The sequence below is a fragment of the Somniosus microcephalus genome, unplaced genomic scaffold (assembly GCF_052327205.1).
Source record: "Somniosus microcephalus isolate GS21.2 unplaced genomic scaffold, FLI_Smic_1.0 unresolved_chr2, whole genome shotgun sequence".
Classification (NCBI taxonomy): domain Eukaryota; kingdom Metazoa; phylum Chordata; class Chondrichthyes; order Squaliformes; family Somniosidae; genus Somniosus; species Somniosus microcephalus.
Genome location: NW_028225180.1, coordinates 39,812,326 through 39,837,419, shown reverse-complemented (window position 1 = coordinate 39,837,419; position 25,094 = coordinate 39,812,326). Strand labels below are relative to the sequence as shown.

Here is a 25,094-nt window from a genome sequence, read left to right as displayed (position 1 = left end):
CTGTCCCCCTCGCAGTGCTGCCCAATAAGTACATTGTGAGCCTGTCCCCCTCGCAGTGCTGCCCAATCAGTACATTGTGAGCCTGTCCCCCTCTCAGTGCTGCCCAATAAGTACATTGTGAGCCTGTCCCTCTCTGTGCTGCCCATTTCCCGATTTGCTATTTGTATAAAGCTCCACTCTGCTGGGTGTGGGGTTCAATTATTTACCCATTATAGCCACTGCAGCCATGTAACCAGAATCACCTGTGGATTTGTAATGAGATGTCTGCAGTACATTGTACTACTGATAGTATTCACCATCAGAGGCAACATTTCACCTTTGCACAGCTCGCCATATTAGTTCCCATGTAGATTTGAAACTGCTCACAGAAATTTCCTGTCAACCAAGATTCACATGAACTGTTTTGATTTTCTAACTGTCTACGATTAAAATTTTGAAATAGTTCGTGTCACATTTTACTGAAAAGCAGAGCAGTATATTTGAGCCTTCTTTGTCAATATAACTAACATTGAGACCACTTTCTGTCTGTTTTAATTGAAGATCTTCAACAGAAACACAAGGAAACACTCCGGGTACAAACTGAAACACTGAGAGTGAACACTATCCTAATAAAGGAGAAGGTTAAGATTTTCCAGCTGGTTGATTGATACGCTGAGCTAACGGTCATTTCCACTGTTCGAGATCGGACACTTGTAGAACATGAACTGCTGGCAAGAGGCCGAGACCATGAAGAGTGGAGAGAGAAACATCTCCAGAGAGAGCTGGAAAAAATCCGAACTGATCAATTGTTTCAGAGATGTTTTTCCCGGAGAAAATCCAATTCTGGGAGTTCAGGGGCAGTGAGCGGAGTCCCGGGGATTGGAAAGACAACAATGGTACAAAAGATTGTTCATGACTGGGCCATTGGGAAAATATACCCACACTTTCAATTTGTTTTCAGCTTTAAATTCCGGGATTTGAACGCTATTAACTGTAGGATAAACCTGAGGAATCTGATACTGGATCTGTATCCTTACTTTGGGAATATTCTGGGAGAGCTCTGGAAGAACCCAGAGGTATTGCTGTTTATATTCGATGGTTTGGATGAATTCAAGGACAGGATCGATTTTGCTGACAATCGGAGAAATACAGAACCTCAGCACATGTGCACAGATCCCGACTGCTGGTGTGAAGTGTCTGACATTGTGTACAATTTAATACAGCACAAGCTGCTCCCAGGATGTTCAGTGCTAGTGACCAGCCGCCCCACAGCATTACATTTATTGGAAAAGGCTGAGATCAGTGTCTGGGCTGAAATCCTGGGATTTGTTGGGGAAGAGCGGAAGGAATATTTCAACAAGTTTTCTGAAGATCAGACTGTGGCAACAGCTGTTTTCAAACACGTGGAGGAGAATGAGATCCTGTACACCATGTGCTACAACCCTTCCTACTGCTGGATCCTCGGGCTCTCACTGGGCCCCTTCTTTACACAAAGAGACAGGAATCAGCAGCGAGTTCCCAAGACCATCACCCAACTATATTCCTACTATATTTACAACATTCTGGAAAACCATGGCCCAGAGATTGAAAGCCCCCGTGATGTGTTACTGAAGCGTGGTGAGATGGCCTTCACAGGACTCTCCGATAAGAAGATTGCGTTTAGAAATGGAGATTCGATCAAGTACAATCTGCAACCTTCCCAGTTCCTGTCTGGGTTCATGGTGGAACTTTTGGAGAGAGATAATTCTGCCCAGAGCGTGGTGTACACATTCTCACACCTCACCATCCAAGAGTTTGTAGCTGCACTCTCTCAATTCCTGACTCCAGATCCCGGGGACATCCTGAAACTCCTCGGAGAAGCCCACAGCAAGGAAGATGGGCGATTTGAGATATTTCTCCGTTTTGTTGCTGGTCTCTCCGCTCCACGCTCAGCTCGGCCCCTGGAGGAGTTTCTGGGTCCATTTCTTCATCAAACCACCTGCCGAGTGATTGACTGGGTGAAGGAGAAGGTTGAAGGACAGATTGGAAACACGGAGAGTGAAACTGGTAAAAGGAACCTCCTGAACACATTCCACTACCTGTTTGAGTCTCAGAATAAAGCACTGGCTCGGATCACAGTGGGACCTGTGGAATCAGTTACATTTCGTGGATTGTCATTGACCCCGATTGACTGTGCAGTCCTGTCTCATGTCATTGGACTCTGTGATACAATAAAACACCTCGATCTGCGGGAAAGCTACATTCAGTGTGAGGGTCTCCAGCGGCTGGGACACGCGCTGCCCAAATGCCGGGAGTTGAGGTAACAGTTTATTTGTGTCTCAATGTTGGGTGAATTGTAGAAAATTCACGGATTGTTTTTTTCCGTATGAAGGTAAACAAGCAGTTCAGTTAAACCAGAGAGAAGCAGATTCAACACAAATATTACCAATAATAAGAGGATCGGTCAGTAATTCCCTAAGGACTGGAGAAATTAAAATGGATCCTTGTGAACAAGTAAGGATTTTACAGTCTTTATCAGATCAGCAAAAATAGGTCACTGAGAATCTGATAATTTAATTACAATAAATCATATTTAATAAGATTGGACAGCGGAATTTAAAAATAAAATATAATCCGGCAATAAAGATAAAGTTAATTCAAAATATTTTAACTGGAAACAGGACAGAAACCCGAGTTTAAATCACTAACAGTTAGATATTTACTCCAATAATGTGCAGGGTGTGTCTTGTCTCAGGGAAGGTTTCCTGGATTGGGAATATTGGGGAATCTGGAATTCTTTCAGCTGTAAATGTTTAGAATTATTCACATCCTGAACATTGACTAAAGATTGATATTCAGGATCTTAAATCTGACGGTAAAAAGGTTCCAATCTAACATGTTGTGGGGTATTAGCCCCGGAGTACAGACACACACCGGGGATCATACGGGCCTCACACACAGCGGGCGGCTCCTGGGTAAACCTGGGGCAGTGAACCCGGGAATTCTCCATTATCCGCCCCGTGTGTGTGAGGCCCCGCTCGGGGAGGGAACTTTCGATATTCCCCAAAAACTGTCGGGCTAGCTACACCTGAAATAAATGTAGAGCCAGTTTAATGGGAATAAAGTGAGAGACTCCCGTCCCCTATAAACTAGGGGCTCAGGGACATTTAAAATTGTAACGGGACAGAATAAACTCTCCTTGTTACATAAAATCCTGGGGGACGGATTTTACAGCAGCAGTTAGTGTCGTTTCACAATATAACTTCCCCTGAGATATTATACAGATTATTATAATGCATAGAGTATAAAATACAGGGAATCACCGCTTTATCATTTAATTCTGGGAAAATTGCCCCATTCCCGTAAAATCCGGGATTTAAGGGGGCAGCAGAAATGAGACAAGTTTCTCCAAACATAACGCGGCCGATCACTGAGCTCCAGGAGGATAATTCTGATCATCAGGGAATGAGATCATGAGGGACATTTAAAGGCTTCACACAGACAGCACTTTATTTAATAAATACATTTACGAATATATGGGGAGTTGGACAGAGTGAGATTCATTCCTAGTGACAGGTTCGGGGGAATTTTGCGGGGGGGTGGTCAGCGGGTGCGATTGGTGGCGGGTCGTGTTGGAAACTGGATTTTTTTCCAGCGGGTCGCGACCCCGCTGTCAGCATGCCGCCACTAGCCTTTCCCAAATGACGGATCTGTCAGCTCTGAGCAGACCTGACATGCAGCGACGGGGGAGCCAATTCAGGTCATTATGACCCAAAGCATTAACAGCTATTTTCAGCTCACATTCAGAGATTACCAGGTCACTCACGGGTTCACGCTGCTCGGGGATCACGTCACGTAAGCAGGGCAGGAGTTGAATGGCCATAGAATCAACTCATTACTTGACAGCTGGAAATAAGAACATAAGAAATAGGAGCAGGAGGAGGCCATTTGGCGCTTCGAGCCTGCTCCACCATTCAATAAGATCATGGCTGATCATCTTCCTCCTCTCCACTTTCCTGAACTATTCCCATATCCCTTGATGCCCTTAATATTCAAAATCTATCGATCTCTGCCTTGATGACTAAAAAAAAGAGAGAAGATGAATTGTGAGAGTAAACTGGCAAGAAATATTAAAACATAGTAAGAGCTTCTATAGGTATACAGGCAGAGAGTAGCTAAAGTAAACATTGGTCCCTTAGAGGATGAGACTGGGGAATTTATAATGGGGAACGGGTAAAGGGCAGAGACTCTGAACAAATATTTTGTATCTGTCTTCACGGTAGAAGACACTTACAACATCTCAATAATGGATAATCAAGGGGCCACAGGGAGGGGGGAACTAAAGACAATCACTAAGGAAAAAGTACTTGGTAAAATAATGGGACTAAAAGACAAGTTCCCTGGACCAGATAGCCTGCATCCCAGGGTCTTAAAATAAGTGGCTGCAGACATAGTGGATGCATTGGTTGCAATATATCAAAATTCCCTGGAATCTGGAGAGGTCTCAGCGAATTGGAAAACCGCAAATGTAACACTGCTATTTAAGAAAGGAGGGAGACAGAAAGCAGGAAACTATAGACCAGTTAGCCTAACATCTGTCGTTGGGAAAATGCTGGAATCCTTCATTAAGGAAGCAGTAGCAGGGCATTTGGAAAATCATAATGCAGTCAAGCAGAGTCAGCATGGTTTTCTGAAAGGGAAATCATGTTTAACAAATTTGCTGAAGTTCTTTAAGGATGTAACGAGCAGGGTTGACAAAGGTGAGCCAATGGATGTGATGCATTTAGATTGCCAGAAGGCATTCGATAAGGTGCCACATAAAAGTTTACTGCATACGATAAGAGCTCATGGAGTTGGGGGTAATATATTAGCATGGATAGAAAATTGGCTAATTAACAGAAAGCAGAGAGCCGGGATTAATGGATAATTTTCCGCTTGGCAAACGATAACTTGTGGGGTGCCACAGGGATCAGTGCTGGGGCCTCAACTATTTACAATCTACATTAATGACTTTGATGAAGGGACTGAGTGTAATGTAGCCAATTTTGTGGATGATACAAGGATGGGTGGGTAAGCAAGTTGTGCAGAGGACTCCAGGAATCTGCAAAGGGATATATACAGACTAATTAAGTGGGCAAACATTTGGCAGATAGAGTATAATGTGGGAAATTGCGAAGTTATTCAATTTGGCAGAAAAAATTAAGAAGCAAATTATTACTTAATTGGAGAGAGATTACAAAATGCTGCAGTTCAGAGGGACCTCGGGTTCCTTGTGCATGAAACACAAAAAGTTAGCATGCAGGTATAAAAGTAATCAAAAAGGCAAATTAAATGTTGGCCTTTATTGCAAGAGGGTTGGAGTATAAAAGCAGGGAAGTCCTGCTACAACTGTACAGGGTATTGGTGAGACGACACCTTGAGTACTGCATACAGTTTTGATCTCCTTATTTAAGGAAGGATATACTTGCATTGGAGGCAGTTCAGAGACGATTCACTAGGTTAATTCCAGCGAGAGGGGGTTGATTTATGAAGAAAGGTTGAGCAGGTTGGGCCTATACTCATTGGAATTCAGAAGAATGCGAGGTGATCTTATTGGAAATATATAAGATACTGAGGGGGCTCGACAAGGTAGATGCAGAGAGGATGTTTCTCCTCGTGGGGAAATCTAGAACGCGGGGGCATCGTTTCAGAATAAAAGGTCGCCCTTTTATAACTGAGATGAGGAGGAATTTCTTCTCTCAGGGTCGTAAATTTGTGGAATTCTCTGCCCCAGAGAGCCGTGGAGGCTGGGTCATTAAATACATTTAAGGTGGTGATAGACAGATTTTTGCAAGACAAGGGCCTGAAGAGTTATGGGGAGCGGGCAGGGAAGTGGCTTTGAGCACAAGATCAGCCATGATCGTATTGAATGGCGGAGCAGGCTCGAGGGGCCAAGTGGCCTATTCCTGCTCCTATTTCTTATGTTATGTTCATATGTTGAATATACTCAATGCCTGAGCCTCCACAAACACCTGGTGCAGAGAATTCCAAATTTTCACACACCTGAGTGAAGAAATTTCTCCTCATCTCAGTCCTAAATAGCCGACTGCTTATTCTGAGACTATGACCCCTGGTTCTAGACTCCCCAGCCAGGGGAAAAATCCTCCCTGCTTCTAACCTGTCAAGCCCTGTAAGAATTATATGTTTCAATGAGGTCAATCTTGCTCTTCTAAACTCTAGAGAATATAGGACTAGTCTACTAAATCTGTCCTGAAAGGACAATCCCCCCATCCCAGGAACCAGTCTGCTGAACCTTCGTTGTACTCCCTTTATGGCAAATATATCCTTCCTTAGGTAAGGAGACCAAAACTGTATTCCAGGTGTGGTCTCACCAGGGCCCTATATAATTGCAGTAAGACGTCTTTATCCTTATACTCAAATCCTCTTGTCGTAAAGGCCAACATACCATTTGCTTTCCTAATTGCTTGCTGTACCTGCATAAAAGGTCCCATCCCACAGCCGTTCACTTTCCAAGCTCAGAAACTGTTGCTTACTGCATCTGGACGACAGATTGAGATATATGCAGGCTGCAAATGTTTGGAGCAAGCTCCCTATCTACTGTCACTTCATTGGAACAACATGTCTCATCATTGACAGATTGCTTCTGTCATCTCAAGTTCACCTGCCATCTGTTACATCAGTCCAAAGATGTGCAGGTTAGGTTGATTGGCTATGATAAATTGACCCTTAGTGTTAGGGGGATTAAAATATGTGGGGTTATAGGGTGGGATATGTGTTGGTGTAGGGGTTACGGGGATCGGGTGGGATATGTGTCGGTGCAGGCTCGATGGGCCGAAATGGCCTCTATCTGCACTGTGGGGTTTCTGTGTGTGTGTGAATGGGTATGGCTTATGCTGCCTCACCTTTATTCTCAGAATCTGACCATGATCAGCCCGAACACCATCAGTACCAGGCACACCAGCAGCAACCTTCGCCGCAATCACCTGATACTGCACAGGGCATCAGTACCCGATCACATTGCTGCCCGAGATGCCAGGGATGGCCTCACCAGAGCCAGATTTACTTCACTTACAAGCTTAAATTTTGTGTTTTATCGTTTCTAGGCTCTCTGTGGTGTAGCGGGGACAGTTGGTAAACGAGGGCCATTGAGTATATCATTTAATTGGTGGTATTGCTTTGATTTAATTTGAATTAATAAAGGGTAAGTCATGTCAGGACAGCCCGGCCCTGTGGTATGCACCTCCTGCGCCATGTGGGAACACAGGGACACCTCCTGTGTCCCTGGCGGCTGTGTGCGGGAAGTGTATCCAGCTGCAGCTACTGGCAGACCGCATTGCGGTGCTGGAGCTGCGGATGGATGCATACTGGAGCATTCGCGAGGCTGAGGACGTCGCGGATAGCACGTTTAACCAGTTGGTCACACCGCAGGTAAAGGTTGCACAGGCAGAAAGGGAATGGGTGACCGCCAGGCAGAGTAATAGGCGCAGGCAGGTAGTACAGGAGTCCCCTGGGGTCATCCCCCTCTCAAACAGATATACCGCTTTGGATACTGTTGGGGGGGATCCTTATCAGGGGAAGGCAGCAGCAGCCACCTTCCTGGCACCAGAGAGGAAGGAAAAAGAGTGGGAGAGCTATAATGATAGGGGATTCTATTGTAAGGTGAAGAGATAGGCGTTTCTGCGGCCACAAACGAGACTCCAGGATGGTGTGTTGCCTCCCTGGTGCAAGGGTCAAGGATGTCTCAGAGCGGCTGCAGAACATTTTGGAAGGGGAGGCTGAACAGCCAGTTGTCGTGGTGCGTATGGGTACCAACGATATAGGTAAAAAAACAGGATGAGGTCCTAAAAGCTGAATATAGTGAGTTAGGAGGTAAATTAAAAAATAGGACATCAAAGGTAGTAATCTCAGGATTGCTACCAGTGCCACGTGCTAGTCACAGTAGAAATAGAAGGATATTTCAGATGAATACGTGGCTAGAGGAATGGTGCGAGGGGGCGGGATTCAAATTCCTGGGACATTGGAACCGGTTCTGGGGGCGGTGGGACCAGTTCAAACCGGACGGTTAGCACCTGGGCAGGGCTGGAACCAATGTCCTAGGGGGAGTGTTTGCTAGTGCTCTGGGGGAGGGTTTAAACTAAAATGGCAGGGGTTTGGGAACCTGAGCAGGGAGACAGAGGGAAAGGAAACAAGGATAAAAGCAAAAGATAGGAAGGAGAAAAACAAAAGTGGCAGTCAGAGAAATCAACGGTTTAAATCAAATATGGCCACAGTAAATAATAATTATAATAGGTCTAAGAGCGTTAAGAAAACAAGCCTGGAGGCTTTGGCCTAGAAATTCAGTTCGGACACTATTGCGGCGCTAAAGTCGGGCGCTCGTCAAATTTAGCGACCGCCGGAAAGTGCAGGCGAGCTCGCCGAAATTCAGTAGATTTGGCCAACTTTTTGGCCGAGCGCTGCAAAAGGCGTTGGAACCCTGTGTTCAGGCGCTAATCCGGCGATGCAGCCTAATAACGCCGATTCCGGGCGCAGCGCAGGTGCGATCATGTGGTGAGTGTCAGCAGACACCCTGACGCCGGCCAGCTCTTAAAGGGGGAAGGGTCAACGTTGACTGCAGCCACGCCCTGCATGCTGTAGCCCTGCAACTAGGCCTCAGGACTGGTTGTGTGCCATCTCAACGGCTGGAGGTCATGGAGAGGGCCCGTGAAAGAGCCCAGCGGTTCTCTGAGCATGCGCTGGGTGTGCTCCTTCATGGGGTGCGCAAAAGAAGACGGGTCGTTTGCCCGGCTAGTGGCAGGAAGGCTCCCAGGAGCCAGTTCAGGGAGGCGTGGACCAAAATTGCCCGGAGGGTCTCCTCCAACTCCGATGTTCCCAGGAGTGCGGACCAGTGCCGCAAGAAATACAACGACCTATGTCGGCTGGTCAAGGTGAGTACCCTTTCCAATGTCCCCCTCATCCTTGCATGTGCACCTCCTATTAGGGCCAAAGGGACATCCAAGGTCTAATGCCCAGCCCTGCTGCCGCTGCAATGGCACTTGCATGTTAATCAAGAGCTCTTTCTGCACTTACCACACTGTGCAAGCTATTCCACCATGGCAGGCCTCACACACAGCTACAGGGCACCACACTGTGCAAGCTATTCCACCATGGGAGGCCTAACACACAGCTACAGGGCACCACACTGTGCAAGCTATTCCACCATGGGAGGCCTCACACATAGCTACAGGGCACCACACTGTGCAAGCTATTCCACCATGGCAGGCCTCACACACAGCTACAGGGCACCACACTGTGCAAGCTATTCCACCATGGGAGGCCTCACACACAGCTACAGGGCACCACACTGTGCAAGCTATTCCACCATGGGAGGCCTCACACACAGCTACAGGGCACCACACTGTGCAAGCTATTCCACCATGGGAGGCCTCACACACAGCTACAGGGCACCACACTGTGCAAGCTATTCCACCATGGCAGGCCTCACACACAGCTACAGGGCACCACACTGTGCAAGCTATTCCACCATGGGAGGCCTCACACACAGCTACAGGGCACCACACTGTGCAAGCTATTCCACCATGGGAGGCCTCACACACAGCTACAGGGCACCACACTGTGCAAGCTATTCCACCATGGCAGGCCTCACACACAGCTACAGGGCACCACACTGTGCAAGCTATTCCACCATGGGAGGCCTCACACACAGCTACAGGGCACCACTCTGTGCAAGCTATTCCACCATGTGAGGCCTCACACACAGCAACGGGGCACCACACTGTACTTAGACGCCCTCCTTTCTCTTGCAGGCCAAGCTGGCGAGGAACGCCAGGAGCCTCCGTGTCACTGGTGGAGGCCCTCGCGATTTCCAGGAGCTAACGCCTCTGGAAGAGAGGGTGGCCCGACTGCTGCGTCACCCGGTGATTGGGCCTGTGGCGCTCGGCGACGCCGACCCTATACTGGAGCCCACTGGTAAGGACAGGACCGGCTGCACCTCTATCCTTGCCCTCGCGCTTCAGATCTACATCCTTCCCCACTAGCCGATAAATGCGCATAATGCACCAGTGCGTCTCCCTCGCTGTCGGCCTGTCCTCACTCTAAAGCTACACTTGTGCCTTCCTGCTTTCAGCTGGTGAGGAGGAGGTGCTCCCTGAAGCCCACACAGCCAGGCCCTCGGAGGAGGAGGACGTCGAGGAGCAGCATGAAGGCGCCACCTCGGGGGAACCCTCCTCCGCTCCAGGAGATGCCAATGAAGGGGAGACGTCAGCGTGCCGGAGAGCCAGGGGGAGGCGGGGGAGGGGAGCCCCGAACCTGGTCCCAGTGGCATGGACGCCCGCGGCAAGGCTCCGGCGGCACGCCAGCCTTCTGCCCAGAGGGGGGAGGCAGTGGAGGGGAGGGCAGAACCTGGTGCCAGTGGCGTGGCCGCACGCGGCAGCGCTCCGGCGGCACGCCAGCCTTCTGGCCAGAGGGTGGAGGCGCCCTCCAGTCCGGACTCGGATGTCGCCCAGGAGGTGCGCCTCCTGGACGAGATGTCGGCGGCGTCGGAGCGCCGGCACGTGGAAATCATGGAGGTGCTGGCACAGATGCCTCAGGCCATCGAAAGCCTCGCTCAAAGTGTGGTGGCTTTCGGCCAATCCCAGGCCAGGGGCCTAGAGCTTTTTGCAGCAGCGCACGCCAGGGGGGTGGAGCTCCTTGTGGCAGCGCATGAGAGGGGGCTCGAACAACTCGAGGCAGCGCAGCACGCCAGTCGCCAGCTGAGAGGTGCTGTGCAGACAATGGGACTGCAGATGCGGGGACATGCCGGCGCAGTTGGGGCACTGACTTCTGCGACCCTCGCACTGGCGCGGAGGCGTCGCCAGGCCAGCCGCCGCCCTGCTGCCGCACACCGGTCTGGCGACCAACAGTTTGGCGCGCTTGCTCCCCAGCCAGGCCGCCCGAGTGCACGTGTGTCTGGCGACCAGCGCGCACCTGGCATCACCCACCTTGTCCCCATTGGTGCAGGCGAGCCTGCCACTCCCCCAGCCAGGGTGCAAGGAGCTACTGCAGCCACTGAAGAGGGCCACCCACAGCTGCAGCAGCCACCAGCCGGCACCTCCCGGGCCCGCCCTCGTGTAGGCCGACCCCCAAGGGCATCTGGCGAGACGCCTTGTCGCCCTGAGGATCCTTCCCCCAGCCTCGGCACAGCCTCACGGCCCAGCTTGAGGCGCAGCAGCAGGACGGGCCGGGGCAAAAGACGGCTGTCGACAGACTCGCCCTCTCGCCACACCCAATAGAATGTGTTGAGCGAGGGTTTGGGTGATGCGGGGGCTTCTGTTCTGGGGGGCATTATGTGTTTTTGTTTTATGGGGGTCTTTGTGTTGTTGGGGGGGCTTGTTTTTGTTAGGCCAGTGATGAACGCCATTTGGATGGTGATGTTATGTTAGTCCTCCCCAGGTTTTGGGAGTGACAGAAGTTTGTGACTGTTTTTTGTGGGTCTTCTCTGTTTTGCTCTTCCATGTGGGAAGGGCCCTGAGTTTTTGAAATAAAGATGTTTATTTATTCACCATGTGCAGGTGTCATGTTTCAAGTGGTTGTTGGGTTAACCGGCTGAGGGCTTGCGAAGCGGCTGCGTTCAGTGGGCCAGGCCATTCCCTGACAGGGGGCCTAGAAGTGTCGAGCAATAAGCCCCCGGTGGACGGCCCTTGGACCTTGTCGCTCCCTCCTGGCCTGGTGCTCCTCCTCCTCAGGGTCCTCCTGCTCGTCCTCCTGAGGTGGTGGGGCAATGTCAGGTGGCAGTGCCTGAGTCCTGCGGATAGCCAGGCTGTGGAGCATGCAGCACACCACGACGAACTGGGAGACTCTATCCGGCGAATACTGAAGAGACCCGCCCGAACGATCCAGGCAACGGAACCGTTGCTTGAGGACGCCTATCGTTTGCTCTATTAGGTTCCTTGTGGCTTGATGGCTTTCATTGTATGCCAGCTCCGCTGGGGTCCTGGGCGCGCGGAGCGGGGTCATGAGCCATCTGCACAAAGGGTAGCCCTTGTCCCCGAGAAGCCATCCCCTTGGTGGAGGCTGTGCCTGGAACATGTCAGCCACAGTAGTCTGTCGCAGGATAAAGGCATCGTGGATGCTTCCTGGGAAGCGGGCATTGACAGCTAGGATGCGCTGCCTGTGGTCACACACCAGCTGCACATTTAGGGAATGGTAGCCCTTCCGGTTGCGGTATTGCTCGGCATTGTGGATAGGTGCCAGCATAGCCACATGCGTGCAGTCAATGGCGCCCTGCACCATGGGGAAGGCCGCGAACCTGGCAAATCTGAATGCACGCTGCTCCTGCTTGTGTTGGGTCATGGGGAAGGAGATGAATTGGTGCCTCCTCGCGAAAAGTGCTTCGGTGACCTGTCGGATGCAGCGATGCGTGGCGAACTGGGAGATGGTCGCGATGTCCCCAGCAGCGGCTTGGAAGGAGCCGCTTGCATAAAAGCTGAGAGCCACCGTGACCTTCACTTCCACCGAGAGAGACGCCCTGGACATGAGCTGTGGCTGCAAATCTGCATGAAGCAGCTGGCAGATCTCTTCAACCACCTCCCTTCTGAAGCGCAGCCTCTTAACACAATGCGCTGCAGTCATGGTGAGATATGAGACCTGCTCCCGGTATTGCCTGACTGGGTAAGGCCTATGTTGGTGATGCCTAATGGCCCCTCTGCGTCTAGGCATGCCTGGCCCTGTCTCAAAGCGTCTGCCAGCCCTTCGCACAAAATGTAGGAAATGAGGGTTGGCCCCCCATGCAGCCCCCATTACAAAGTTCCAAACAGCAAAATCACAAGGATGCAAATGTCAAAGCACTGGCTAGAAGCCAAAAATACCTCTCCTATGGAGTCCGAAATCAGTAATCTCTGTGCCTTGCTCTCTGTGCAGAAATCCAAACCAGTCAAGTCATTGCAGCGAAATGCCTAGCTTTTATGGGTGAGTGGATGTGCCCTTTAATTAGTGCTCCCCGAATCCCACAGGGCCTCTGTTGAGTTCCATTTCACAGTTCTTAGCAGCGCCACGCCAACATCGGCCGGGCGCCACTGAATTTCCGGTTTGGGGCGCACAAACGGCGTTGCACGACGGAATGACGTCATAAGATGCGCGCGCAGCTGAGCGGGCGCTAACACTTTGCGCCGGCGCTAAAGCCCAGCTGAATTTCGGCGTAGGCGCAGATCCGGCGGTGCCCGGGCGCTAAGTGGATAGCGCCGGAAATCTGGCGCTAATGGCTGGCGCAAACAGCTGAATTTCTAGGCCTTTGTGTCTTAATGCGAGGAGCATTTGTAATAAGGTGGATGTATTAGCTGCGCAAATAGAGGTAAACGAATATGATTTGATTGGGATTACGGAAACATGGCTCCAGGGTGGCCAAGGCTGGGAACTCAACATCCAGGGGTATTCAATATTCAGGTAAGATAGGCAAAAAGGAAAGGGGGGTGGGGTAGCATTGCTGGTTAAAGAAGGGATTAACACAATTGTAAGGAAGGATATTAGCTCTGATGATGTGGAATCTGTATGGGTAGAACTGAGAAATACCAAGGGGCAGAAAACGTTTGTGGGAGTGGTATCTAGACCTCCAAACAGTAATGTGGAGGTTGGGGATGGCATTAAAATGGAAATTAGAGAAGCGTGCAATAAGGGCACAGCAGTCATCATGGGTGACTTTAATCTACATTTAGATTGGGCTAACCAAATTGGTAACAATACTGTGGAGGAGGAATTCCTGGAGTGTTTACGGGATGGTTTCCGGGACCAATATGTCGAGGAACCAACCAGAGATCAGGCCATCTTAGACTGGGTATTATGTAAGGAGAAAGGATTAATTAGCAATCTTGTTCTACGAGGCCCCTTGGGTCGGAGCGATCATAATATGATCGAATTCTTCATTAAGATGGAGAATGAAGTACTTGAATGTTCTGAATTTAAATAATGTAAACTACGATGGTCTGAGGCGCGAGTTGGGTAGGACTGATTGGGGAATTATCACTCAAAGGGTTGACAGTGGATAGACAATGGCAAATATTCAAAGACCGCATGGCTGAACTACAGAATTTGTTCATCCCAGTTTGGCATAAAAATAAAACAAAAAAGGTGACTCAACCATGGCTAACAAGAGAAATTAGGGATAGCATAAGATCCAAGGAGGGGACATAAATTGGCCAGAAAAAGCAGTAAACCTGAGGATTTGGAGCAGTTTAGGATCCAACAAAGGGGGACAAATGGATTAGTTAAGAAGGGGAAAATTGAATATGAGCGTAAGCTTGCAGGGAACATAAAAACTGACTGTAAAAGATTTTATAGATAAGTGAAGGGAAAAAGATTGATGAAGTCAAGCGTAGGTCCCTTGCAGTCAGAATCAGGGGAATTTTTAATGGGGAACAAAGAAATGGCAGACCAATTAAATACATATTTTGGTTCTGTCTTCACAAAGGAGGACACAAATAACCTGCCAGAGATGTCGGGGAACATAGGGCCTGATGAAAGAAAGGAACTGAAAGAAATAGGTATTTGTAGGGAAATGATGTTAGGGAAACTGATGGGATTGAAGGTGGATAAATCCCCAGGGCCTGATAATCAACATCCTAGGGTACTTAAGGAAGTGGCCCTAGAAATAGTAGATGCATTGCTGATCATCTTCCAACATTTGATGAAATCTGGAGCAGTGCCCTTGGATTGGAGGGTAACTAATGTTACCCCACTATTCAAAAAAGGTGGTAGAGAGAAAACGGGGAATTACAGACCGGTAAGCCTGACATCGATAGTGGGTAAAATGCTAGAGTCCATTATAAAAGTTGTAATAGCAGAGCACTTGGAAAACAGTGACAGGATCGGACAAAGTCAACATTGATTTACCAAAGGTAAATCGTGCTTGACTAATCTACTGGAATTTTTTAAGGTTGTAACTGGTAAAATAGATAAGGGAGAACAAGTGGATGTAGTGTATTTCGACTTTCAGAAGGCTTTTGGTAAGGTCCCGCATAAGAGATTAACGTGTAAAGTTAAGGCACATGGGATCGGAGGCCAGGCATTGACTTGGATAGAGAACTGGTTGGCAGACAGAAAGCAAAGAGTTGGAATAAACGGGTCTTTTTCCGAGTGGCAGGCAGTGACTAGTGGGGTACCGCAGCGATCAGTCCTAGGACCCCAGCTATTCACAATATATATTAATGATCTAGACAAGGGAACTAGATGTAATATCTCCAAATTTGCAGACGACACAAAGCTGGGTGGGCGTGTGTGCTGTGAGGAGGATGCCGAGAAACTCCAGGATGATTTGTACAGGTTGGGTGATTGGGCAGAAGCATGGCAGATGCAATATAACGTGGATAAATGTGAGGTTATCCACTTTGGTGGCAAAAACAGGAAGGCAGATTATTATCTGAATGACAATAGATTGGGAGAAGGAGAAGTGCAACGAGACCTGGGTGTCCTTGTGCACCAGTCGCTGAAGGTAAGCATGCAGGTGCAGCAGGCGGTTAAGAAGGCAAATGGTACGTTGGCCTTCGTAGCGAGAGGGTTTGAGTACAGGAACAAGGATGTCTTGCTGTAGTTGTACAGGGCCTTGGTGAGACCACATCTTCAGTATTGTGTGCAGTTTTGGTCACCTTATCTGAGGAAGGATGTTCTTGCCATGGAAGAAGTTCCGTGAAGATTCACCAGGCTGATACCTGGGATGGCAGGAATGATGTATGAGGAGAGATTGGGACGATTGGACTTTTACTCGCTGGAGTTTAGAAGAATGAGAGGGGATCTCATTGAAACTTATAACATTCTGACAGGACTGGACAGACTAGATGCAGGGAGGATGTTCCCGATGGTCGGGGAATCCAGAACCAGGGGTCACAGTCTAAGGATAAGGGGTAGGCCATTTAGGACAGAAATGAGGAGGAATTTCTTCACCCAGAGAGTGGTGAACCTGTGGAATTCTCTACCACACAAGGCATTAGAAGCCAATTCATTAAATATAATCAAGAAGGAGTTGGATATATTTCTTAAGGCTAAAGGGATCCAGGGGTATGGGGAGAAAGCAGGGACCAGATACTGAAATTGGATGATCAGCCATGATCGCCTTGAATGGCGGAGCAGGCTCGAGGGGCCGAATGGCCTACTCCTGCTCCTATCTTCTATGTTTCTATGCTGTACACCCTGGCTGGCACATGATGTGCCAGCTTGGCACCAACCTACACCAACAACATAAAGCATCCCTACAACGCCCAGGTCATTCCTTTCACAGTCACCAGCAGTGCGGGGGATACCGTTATGTCTCACCATTCACTTCAACTCACTAGGCCACCTCCAAAGGTGCACACAGATGTGTCCAGAAACGGAAAGTTTTCAAGAGAAAGATTTCAATGTTTGGCAGCACATTAACAGAAAATTCACATGAACATTGGCTAAAGCACTTAAATGCCTTCCCTTGTGCGTTGTTATTCGGTAGCATTGGACTGGGATGATGGTGAGTGAGTGGTGGCTAATGAGATGGGGATGTGATAATGATAGATAGAGAGGGATGGGTGGCGATGCAAGGTAAGTTGGTGTGAGTAAGAATGTGCAGGAATAGAGTAGGGAAGGCAGAGTGATGGGGATGTGATGAGTGGCACAGCAGAATGAGGTTGAGTGTGGCTTTGCAGTAACGTTTCATGAGTTACTGAGATCATTGAAAGGTTTGCACCGCTGCAGCCTGGTGCTCCTGACGACATCCTTGCTTGTGTTGAAAGGATATTTACTTTTCCAAGCCTCTTTGGGGTTATCCCGGATCAGGCGTATTTCTCAGATGTTCACTTCCAACTGAAGGTTGAGGTAGCCGAATCCTAAAGACACTTAACTAGGTCTAAAGGTCCAGTCTATCTCTCCCTAAAGGAAAGGAGCAACCCGAGAATATTACCGTTCTCCAGATGGCACTTTTAATAAGTTTAGCCAGACAGTAAAGTCCAGGATATTATAAGTGTCCGGAGATCTCCTTCATAAATATATAACTCTCCACCAAAGAGTGTACAGGGATTGGCTTCGCGAGTTATTGATACAAAAGACTTATGTGAGACAATTCTAAAAATATAGAGATTTGTTTAAAAAACTGACATGCAACTCACAGTTGGTGAATCAGTCAATTGCAACGTTAACAGTTCTAAAAAGAGAAAAAATACAATCTTATTCTTAACAGAGAATCTTACCTTTAAATCTTAACTTCGCTACGGTATTATAGTTCTTAATTGATGGATATCCTGAATAGACAAGTTTATCAAGGTCGCAGTTACCTTCAATCTCCTAGGTACAAAAGAGTGAAGGACTGCAGAGCCGCCCCTGTAGTCGAGAATTGCTTTGCTCGATTAAAGTGAGTCTCATTATCTCATTCGAGGCTCTTTTTCAGTTGTTTTTCATAAGGTTTCTGTTGATCCAAGTTAATTATCACCAATCATCTTTTAGCTGACCTACTGAAATTCTTACTGCTATAGCATCAATAGCTATTGGGAGTTTACCATATGTGTGCAAAGGGCAGATGTACCTTACCTCATGTCATTTTTAGGAGGTTTTAATCAAGATCATTCATCCAGGGTCGACCATTGTCTTTGTTTTAATAAGGTTACCTATTCAGGGCCACCCATTCTTCTGCTTCAATAAGGTTACTTATTCAGGGTCAACAACTTGTCCTACTTCAATTCTTTCATAGCGCTTTCATAGTTAGGTTTCTAAATTTCAAAACCCTGTTTGTCATGTTTTAAAGAATTTATACGGTAGAGTTCCTTATAAGGTACTCTTCAGGGTTAACCACTGTCTTATCTCAATGAGGTCAGAATTCTTTCGGAAGGTAGGATTTTCAAATCAAGCTTGTCATGTTTCTTTTAAAAAAAAAAAAGTTATATAGTGTATTTATCTAAAAAGGATATATATTAGAGTTCCTTCACAGTGTCTTCCGATGCAATGTGCAACCAGGCTGTGTTGGTGTCCTGGGGAGTTCTCTTCCGCTCATTGGAAGTGAAGAGAACCTCCTTGCGTGCTGTCGCTCCCTCCATAAGCATATGGAGCAGTCATGGGAGAACCTGGGTGCAGCCCTGCATCTTTGTGCAGTGCTTGTCAGTGTTTGCAGCACCTCAGTGCTGTAGAACACTGATAGCACAAATGTCAAACTAAATTTATTCATGGCCCCTTTAAGGATACCGGCTGCTGACGCGTTGTCGAATGACGTCACCAGACCCGCTTCCTCTAATTGGCCAGAAAACTCGCTGGGCGGGGTGTAACCAGCCAATCAGTGGAAAGTCTTTTTACAAAGCGGGGCCGCCACCCGGCGCCGACCCCGGCCGCACCCGTCCTGCCCAGGGAGGGAAATCGTGGGGGGAAACCGGGTTATTAATGTCCTGAAGTACTTTCAGTGATTGCTGTAATATCCCAGAGAGAAACATATATCAGATCCGGGGTTTGATTCAGTTTGTTTCTCTCTGTTTGTGTTTAGACTCGGGAACAATAACCTGGGAGATTCTGGAGTATAACTCTTGTCTGCAGCTCTGAGGAACCCGGACTGTACAATACAGAAACTGGAATAAGTACCAGACTCTGAGATTGTGTTTATAATAACTGGATGTCTGACACTGAACATTATTTAACAGTATCAGTAATAGTGTTATTAATAAACACTGCATTATTATTAGTATCAGTAATAGTGTTATTAATAAACTCTGGGGATTTACTCTGATTCCTGATGTTTCTCTGATCCCCAGTCTACGGTCTGTCGGTCTCTCAGATTCTTGTGCTGCGGATCTCGCCTCCGCTCTCAGCACAAACAGCTCACTGACGGTTCTGGACCTGGGTTTTAATAAATTGAGAGATTCTGGAGTGAAGCTGCTGTCTGCAGCTCTGAGGAACCCGGACTGCAAAACACAGACACTGCAGTAAGTACAAGACTGTGTGAGATGGTGTTTATAATAACTGGATGTCTGACACTGAACATTAATAGAGTTATTAAAAAACACTGTACATTATTATTAGTATCAGTAATAGTGTTATAAATAAGCTCTGGGGAATTACCCTGATTCCTGTTATTTCTCTCTCTGATCCCCAGGCTGGATGATGTCGGTCTCACAGATTCTGGTGCCGGGGATCTCGCCTCCGCTCTCAATGCAAACTGGTCACTGACGGGTCTGGGCCTGAGTGCGAATAAACTGGGAGATTCAGGAGTGAAACTACTGTCTGCGTCTCTGAGGAACCCGGACTGTAAAATACAGAAACTGGAGTAAGTACCAGACTGTGTGAGATTGTGTTTATAATAACTGGATGTAAAACACTGTACATTAGTAATAATATCAGTAATAGTGTTATTAATAAACACTGGAGATTTACTCTGATTCCTGTTATTTCTCTCTCTGATCCCCAGTCTATGGGGTGTCGGTCTCACAGATTCATGTGCCGGGTATCTCGCCTCCGCTCTCAGTACAAACCGGTCACTGATGGTCCTGGACATGAGTGATAATAAACTGGGAGATTCAGGAGTGAAACTACTATCTGCGGCTCTGAGGAACCCGGACTGTAAAATACAGGAACTGCAGTAAGTACCAGACTGTGTGAGATTGTGTTCATAATAACTGGATGTCTGACACGACATTATTATTAGTATCAGTAATATTGTTGTTAATAAACTCTGGGGATTTACTCTGATTCCTGTTATTTCTCTCTCTGATCCCCAGGCTATGGGGTGTCGGTCTCTCAGATTCTTGTGCCGAGGATCTCACCTCCGCTCTCAGTACAAACCGTTCACTGACGGGTCTGAACCTGGGATTAAACTCCTTCACAGACCGATCTGTCCCCGCTCTCCGCCACCTTATAATGACCTGCAGGAGTCTGGAGTGGATCCAGTGAGTGTTTGTGTTAATGTTTAATTTCATAAATAAAATATAAATGGGATTCAGTCACATTATGGGTAATATTTGCCTGAATTTATTATTGAAATATTAACCCCAGTCTCGCGGTTATTTACACTGTTGTTCAATCTGTTTATTTCCTGTTTTATCTTTAATCTGTTTCAGGCTGGGGGCGAATCAATTCAGTTTAACCGGAAAGAATCAGCTGGAGTCGCTGCAGGGAACAAGACGTGGACTGAGCGTGGAAGTGTAAACATTTCAATTGATGACCGTCACTGGTCATTTTTGGCCGATTTTCTGCCGCTCCCCTTTAAGTGGCCCTTTAACGGTTTCCATCTCGAGTTGAGCGCGCGTCATCTCCCATTGTGAGGTCAGAGGCCCAGCCACAGGGTCACGAGACTCAGCCACTCGGCCCCACAGCGCTGCTTCTGCAGGATATCTGGGGCTGAATGTTCCCCAATGGGGCACTGGGGAAATGCACAGACAGGAAGGGCCCAGGGTGGGGCTCAGTCTGGGCTGCAGTGGGACACTGACAATTGCACTCAGTATTCCTGAGTGACTCTCCCAGTGAGGAGTCAGACTCTGTAACAAGTGTCCCTGTGTACAATGTGTGTCTCCCAGTGAGGAGTCTTGACTCTGTAACAAGTGTCCCTGTGTACAGTGTGTGTCTCTCCCAGTGAGGAGTCTGACTCTGTAACAAGTGTCCCTGTGTACAGTGTGTGTCTCTCCCAGTGAGGAGTCAGACTCTGTAACAAGTGTCCCTGTGTACAATGTGTCTCTCCCAGTGAGGAGTCAGACTCTGTAACAAGTGTCCCTGTGTACAGTGTGTGTCTCTCCCAGTGAGGAGTCTGACTCTAACAAGTGACCCTGTGTACAGTGTGTGTCTCCCAGTGAGAAGTCGCACTCTGTAACAATTGTCCCTACAACCCTCCGAGATCTCTCCTCTAACCTGTTGTACATCCTCGATTTTCGTTGCACTACGTTGGTGCCATGCCTTCAGCTGCCAAGGCCCTACACTCTGGAATTATCTCCCTAAACCTGTTCCCAGCTCTACCTCTCTCTCCTCCTCCTTTTAGACGCTTCTTGAAACCGTCCTCTTTCACCGAGCTTTGGGCCATCTCCTAAAATCTCTATGTTGCTCACTGTCAAATTTTGTTTGAAAAGTTGCCTTTTGACGTTTCATTACATTAAAGCCGCTATATAAATGGAAGTTATTGTTGTCCCTGTGTTGTGTTAATAAAACTCCACCGCTTACTTCAGCTCACGCCTGGCCTCCTCGTTATTTTCATATAAACTGGCTTCATTGTTTTAATATGTTAAATAAAGTTTCCTCAAATGCACATCTTACCTCTCCAAACGACACTAGATGCGACCTGTCGGTCTATTGAAGCTGGTGGGTCTTACTCGGGAGGCTGGATATACAATTTACACAAGATGGTGAGACTGAGTGTCAGCAAAAGAGCGCAGCTGGGACTCTAAAAATGGTGCCCCACAGGCAACGGGAAATGGCCGCCATGAACCTGTCGCAAAATGGTCAACATCACCCTGCAGCAAAATGGCCCCATCAATCTGCAACAAATCATAAAATCATACAGTCCATTCGGCCCATCCTGCTTGTGCCGGCTCTTTGAAAGTGCGATCCAATTAGTCCCTCTCTCTCCCCGTAGCCCTGCAAACTGTGTCTTTACAAGTATACAAGCACAATCTGCCTCCAACACCCTTTCAGGCAGTGCATTCCAGATCAGAACAACTCGCTGCAGATAAAATCCTCATCTCTGCTCTGGTCCTTTTGCCAATTAGATTAAACCTGTGTCCTTTGTTTACCCACACTCCTGCCACTGGAAATAGTTGCTCCCTATTTACTCTATCAAAACCCCTCAAGTGGCCTCCATGTCCCCTCAAAGTTGTCACATCGCTCCGAAGCACAAGCATTATTTTGAAATGTCCATCCATGGGTTCATGTTTACGACGTTAATTTCAACTCTTCCCCTGTTCATCATGCACCGAGTTAACATGTTTTGTAACATTGCAGGCCGGGCTACTTTAACCCAGTCTTTAAACTCTTTAAAACACAAGGGCCACAATCGAACAGGAACTCGTTATCCCAAGGTAACGAAACCAAGGCCTAGAGAGGAAATAAACCCCAGGTAATAAACAGACAGAACTCAGTTGGGCCCCTTTGGCTACAACCTGTGGAGGAGGCCTCGGTCAGTCCCCTCTGGAGGAGGTCTCGGTCAATCTCCTCTGGAGGAGGTCTCGGTCAGTCACCTCTGGAGGAGGTCTCGGTCAGTCCCCTGTGGAGGAGGTCTCGATCAGTCTCCTCTGGAGGTGGTCTCGGACAGTCTCATCTGGAGAAGGTCTCGGTCAGTCTCCTCTGGAGGAGGCCTCGGTCAATCCCCTCTGGAGGAGGTCTCGGTCAGTCCCCTCTGGAGGAGGTCTCGGTCAGTCCCCTCTGGAGGAGGTCTTTGTCAGTCCCCTCTGGAGAAGGTCTCGGTCAGTCCCCTCTGGAGAAGGTCTCAATCAGTCCCCTCTGGAGGATTTCTCGGTCTGTCTCCTCTGGAGGAGGTCTCGGTCAGTCCCCTCTGGAGGAGGTCTCGGTCAGTACCCTCTGGAGGAGGTCTCGGTCAGTCCCCTCTGGAGGAGGTCTCGGTCAGTCCCCTCTGGAGGAGGTCTCGGTCAGTCCCCTCTGGAGGAGGTCTCGGTCAGTCCCCTCTGGAGGAGGTCTCGGTCAGTCTCCTCTGGAGGAGGTCTCGGTCAATCTCCTCTGGAGGAGGTCTCGGTCAATCTCCTCTGGAGGAGGACTCGGTCAGTCTCCTCTGGAGAAGGTCTCGGTCAGTCTCCTCTGGAGAAGGTCTCGGTCAGTCTCCTCTTGAGGAGGTCTCGGTCAGTCTCCACTGGTGGAGGTCTCGGTCAGTCTCCTCTGGACGAGGTCTCGGTCAGTCTCCTCTGGAGGAGGCCTCCGTCAGGCCCAGGGAGGAGGTAAAATGGCATGTTTATCATGTCTTGCGCTTGCACGGGAAGGTGCCAGGGTGTCACGGAGGAAGCGAACACTTCGGAATGTTGAAAATGAGGGTTGGCGAAGATGCATTTGGTGGTGGGATCACGTTGGAGGTGGTGGAAATGGCGGAGGATGATCCATTAAATGTGAAGGCTGGTGGGGTGAAGGTGAGGACAATGGGAACCCTATCGTGGTTCTGGGAGGGAGGGGAAGGGGTGAGAGCAGAAGTGGGGGAAATGGATTGGACACGGTCGAGGGCCATATAAACAACGGTAGAGGGGAACCCTCGGTTGACGAAAAAGGACATATCGGAAGCACGAGTATTGAAGGAGGCATCATCAGACCAGATGCGGCAGAGATGGAGAAATGAGAGAATGTAATAGAGTCCTTACAGGATGCATGGTGGGGGGAAGTGTAGACCAGGTAGCTTTGTGAGGCAGTGGGCTTATAGTGAATGTTTGTCGACAGCCTATACCCAGAAATTGAGACAGGGAAGTCGAGGAAGGGAATCATAATGTCGGAGATGGACCATGTGCAAGTGAAGGAAGGGTGGAAATTGGAAGCAAAGGGCATGAAATTTTCTAGTTCAGGGTGAGAGGAGCAAACGATACCGATAGAGTCATCAATGTACCAGAGAAAGAGGTGAGGGATGGGACCTGAGTAGGACTGGAACGACGAATGTTTCACATATCCCACGACAGGTCAGGCATTTCTAGGGCCCATGCGGGTTCCCAAAGCAACACCTTTAATTTGGAGAAAGTGAGTGGAGTCAAAGGAGAAGTTGTTCAATGTGAGAACAAGTTCAGCCAGGCGGAGCAGGGTTGATGGATAGGGACTGGTTTGGTCTCTGTTCAAGGAAGAAGCAGAGCGCCCTAATTCCGTCCTGGTGGGGGATGGAGGTGTAGAGGGATTGGATGTCCATAGTGAAAAGGAGATGATTGGGGCCAGGAAACTGGAAAATGTTAAAGTGGCGGAAGGCGTCGGAAAATTCAGGAATGTAGGTGGAAGAGACTGGACAAGGGGAGAAAAAAATAGTCGGGATAGGAAGAAATCAGCTCCATGGGACAAGAACAGGCTGGAATGATGGGTCTGTCATTAATGTGGATCTTGTGATGGAGTTAGAAACAGAATGTCCGGGGTTGCGGGTCTATGAGGTTCACAGCCATGGAGGGAAGATCTCCAGAGGAGATGAGCTCAGTGACAATCTTGAAAACAATGGCTTGATGTTTGGTACTGGGGTCATGGTCCAGGGGGATGTAGGAGGAAGAGGAGGAGAGTTGGCATTGAGCATCCGCACGTTTGAGGTTAGTTCGTCAAACAACAACAGCACGACCCTTGTCAGCAGGTTTAATGACAATGTTCGGGTTGGATCTGAGAGAATGGAATGCTGCATGTTCAGAGGGAGGTAGGTTGTGTGAGTGAGGGGAGCAGAGAACTGGAGATGGCAGTTAGCAATATAAGGATTGTGGGAGGGTTAGATGCCAAAGGGAAGGGTCCAGGTAGAACGAGAATTCTGAAAGTGGGGAAAAGGGTCCGCTGTGTGGGGGGACGACTCCTAGCCAATGAAGTAGTCATGGAGCTGAAGGCAACGGAAAAAGAGCTTGGCACCGTGCCAAACTCGAAATTCGTTGAGATGAGAGCGTCGGGATGAAGCTCAGGCCTTTGCTGAGGACTGCTCCTTCCAGTTCAGAGAGGGGAAGGACAAAGGGGATAGTGAAAACACGGCAAGGGGTGAGGTTGGAAGAAGGGATGTGGTCAGAGGAGAGTGAAGGGGAAGAAGGTACTGCAGAGGTGTTGGTATACACGAGTTGTTGAAGCTTGCGATCCTAGACACCTGAAAGGAAGAAAAACAGTTTTTTGTTGAAGTGTCGGATGAGGAGTAGGATGAAATGGAACTGCGGAACAGGACAGCTTTGAGATAGAGTGAGTCTCAGACTGAGAGGATTTTCCTCCATAGAGGTGGAACGCTTTCGATTGGGAGTCACCCACCCTTGGGGTCCCCACCCTGGGACCCACCCATCCAGTCACCACCTCGCCCAGAGACCCACCCACCCAGGTTCCCACCAACTGAGACACACCCCGAGCTACACTGCACACTGGGTGAGACCCACCCATACACCACCCAACCCAGGAACCTACCCACCCAGGGACCCACCAACTGAGACACACCCCACACTGGGACAGACCCACCCATACACCACCCCACCCAGAGACCCACCCAGAGACCCAGCAACCGAGCCACACCCCACACTGGGAGCCAGCCACCCTGGTGAGCAGGTTGG

General features: G+C 48.7%; 1 pseudogene; it reads left to right on the top strand.

Annotated features, from left to right (window-relative positions):
• The first annotated feature begins 857 nt into the window (after positions 1 to 857).
• LOC147092544 (NACHT, LRR and PYD domains-containing protein 3-like) lies at positions 858 to 20,067 on the top strand (annotated as a pseudogene).
• Positions 20,068 to 25,094: the final 5,027 nt, after the last annotated feature.